Here is a 3041-nt window from a genome sequence, read left to right as displayed (position 1 = left end):
ATGAATTAATGGCTTTCGTGGTAATCTGGATGGAAATGGAGACTATATTCTACGTGAAGTTAACTCAGGAATAGAAAACCAAACACTGTATGTTCTCACTCATAAGTGGGAGCTAAGCTATGAGGATGCAAAGGCTTAAAATGACACAATGGGCTTTGGGGATTCAGGGGAAAGGGTAAGAAAGGGGTAAGGGATACAAGGCTACAAATTGGGTTTAGCGTATACTGCTCGGGTGATGGGTGGACCAAAATCTCACAAATCCCTGCTAAAGAACCTACTCATTTAACAAAACACCACCTGTTTCCCCAAAACCCATGGAAATTAAAAATAAATAAAAATTTTTTATAAGAAAGGTCTTGCAGATATAATTAAGAATTTCAAAGACGAGAACACACTAGACTATCAGGGTAGGCCCTAAGGGACAAGAGTCCTCGTAAGAGGCACAGAGAGGAGAAATACACACGGGGGAAGGTGATATGGAAATGGAGACGCTCATTCTCTTCAGGGAGGCAACTGAGCTGCAGATGATGTAGATCTTTGTGAAGACCCTCACGGGCAAGACTGTCATCCTTGAGGTGGAGCCCGGTGACACCACTGAGAATTTCAAAGCCAAAATCCAAGGCAAGGAAGGCATCCTGCCTGACCAGCAGTGTCTGATATTTGTGGGCCAACCCCTGGAGGATGGCCACAGTCTCTCAGACTGGAAAGAGTGGTGCGCCTGGTGCTGCACCTGCGCGGTGGCATTATTGAGCCTTCCCTCCACCAGCTTGCCCTGAAATACAACCGCAACAAGATGACCTGTGCCAGTCCTGTGCTCACCTGCATCCCTGTGCTATCAACTGCTGCAAGGAGAAGTGTGGCTATGCCAACAACCTGCACCCAAGAAGGTCAAATAAGACCCTTCCTTCCTCAAAGGGCCCCATGGCCCTGGGGTCTCAATAAAGTGTCCCTTTTGTTGGCTGGAGCAGAAAAAAAAAAAAAAAAAGAAAATGGAGGCAGAGTTTGGGGTAATGTGTCTGTAAACTGAGGAGTTCCATGGACTACTGTCACTACTGTCAGCCACTAGGAGGTAAGAGAGGCGCAGGGAACAGATCCCCCCTCCCAGTCTTCAGAAGAAACCAGGCCTGTGGACACTTTAATTTCCCACTTCTGGCCTCCAGAACAATGAGAGAACACATTTCTACTATTTTAAAACATCTAGTATGTGGTCATTTCTTGCAATAACCCTAGAAAATGAATGCGCCTACACAGTTCTACTAAGTTAATGATTACTGCATTTATGTTCCACTTTACGTATGTGGAAACTGAGGCGTGGGGAGTTAACACATCTAAGTGGCCAGTGAAGAGTGGAAATATGAATTTAAATCTCCAGCTCTTCTAGTGCAACGTTGTCCTCTTAACCATGCTCTAGGCGTCCTTCCTGAGAGTCGACTGCATTTCTTCTGTGTTGAAGGAGAGTTGACGGGAAATGAGAAGCAGTTTTTGTCATGGGGATTTTTGTAAGACTGATGTCCAGGCAGTTCTGTTTTAGGGCCCTGGGGGTGGAGGGGCGGACAAAAGGCATGCACCATGGCTGGGTGTGGTGGCTCACACCTGTAATCCCAGCACTTTGGGAGGCTGAGGTGGGTGTATCACTTGAGGTCACGAGTTTGAGACCAGCCTGGCCAACATGGTGAAATCCCATCTCTACTAAAAATGCAAAAATTGACTAGGTGTGGTAGCAAGCGCCTGTAGTCTCAGCTACTTGCAAGGCTGAGGTACGAGAATCGCTTGAGCCTGGGAGGTGGAGGTTGCAGTGAGCCAAGATGATGCCACTGCACTCCAGCCTGGGTGACTGAGCAAGACTCAGTCTCCAAAAACAAACAAAACAAACAAACAAACAAAAAGCAGGCATCAAGAAGATCATGAATAAACTTAATAAGTAGGAAATGATTCTGAGGGTCTGCAATTCCACAGACAGGGGCCATGAGTGGCCATGAGTTAGAGATCTGCGGTGTTTAAGTTAAATAACCTGCTTTGGATCTGCAGGCTGGAAAGTCCTGGGGAGGGTTGGAATGACTGTCACCAGCCAAACGAGCCTTTGTTACATAGAGACTCTCTGTAGGCCATATTTTAGAGAGAAAGGTCACAGAGTGGGTGGGAGGAGGCCTTGGAAAGTGAGGTAAGCTTAGAGATGGAGACAAGCCAAGAAGGAAGTAGGCAGGGGTCAGGATTAGGACTTGGAGACAAAGGGTAAGTCCAACTTCTGGTGGAGAGTCACTGCACCCGGACACACAGTGACTCTGCAGCCAGGTGGCTCCCAGCCAAGCCAGCTGGACTTGTGGGGCATAGGACAGCCATTGCACTGCACAGGAATGAAGGGGATTGAGTTGTTAAGGGCAATTTTTAGATGAACTAGAGGGAATGTCTTTCTCAAAGTTGATGTGAATAAATGGAGAATCAGAGCTCTAAGGGGTAAACTGGCACCTTCAACCCTTCATGAATCCATGAAATGAGTATTATGTGCCCAGCTTGGCATCTGCTGCTAGGGTTCTTTTTTTGTTGTTTTTTTGTTTTTGTTTTTTTTTGAGATGGAATCTCACTTGATTGACCAGGCTGGAGTGCGGTGGCGCGATCTCATCTCACTGCAACCTCTGCCTCCAGGGCTCAAGCACCTCTGCCTCAGCCTCCCAAGTAACTGGGACTACAGGTGTGTGCCACCACACCCAGCTGGTTTTTTTTTTTTTTTTGTATTATTAGTAGTGACAGGTTTTTACCATGTTGGCCAGGCTAGTCTTAGATTCCTGATCTCAGGTGATCTGCTGCCTGATCTCAGGTGATCTGCCTTGGCCTCTCAAAGTGCTGGAATTACAGATGTGAACCACCATGTCCGGCCAGGAGTCTTTTAAAATAAGAGAAATAGCATGTTTGAGGAGACGTTTGTTATTCGAGGCAATAAAGATTATATATGAAACTCTCTGGAGAAAACTGTGCAAGGGTGCATATTCACGAACAGAATGACGTATTTTAAATCTAACTTCCGAGGAAGATGAGAGGTGGTA

The 3041-nt window shown here is 46.5% G+C and overlaps 1 pseudogene; it reads left to right on the top strand.

Moving 5' to 3' along the window:
• The first annotated feature begins 527 nt into the window (after positions 1–527).
• On the top strand, positions 528–942 carry LOC116555008 (annotated as a pseudogene).
• The last annotated feature ends 2099 nt before the right edge of the window (positions 943–3041 follow it).

The sequence above is a fragment of the Sapajus apella genome, unplaced genomic scaffold (assembly GCF_009761245.1).
Source record: "Sapajus apella isolate SASKATOON/1434 unplaced genomic scaffold, GSC_monkey_1.0 scaffold2, whole genome shotgun sequence".
In the NCBI taxonomy this organism is placed as follows: domain Eukaryota; kingdom Metazoa; phylum Chordata; class Mammalia; order Primates; family Cebidae; genus Sapajus; species Sapajus apella.
Note: the sequence above shows the minus strand (reverse complement) of the source record. Positions and strands in the feature narration are given on the sequence as shown.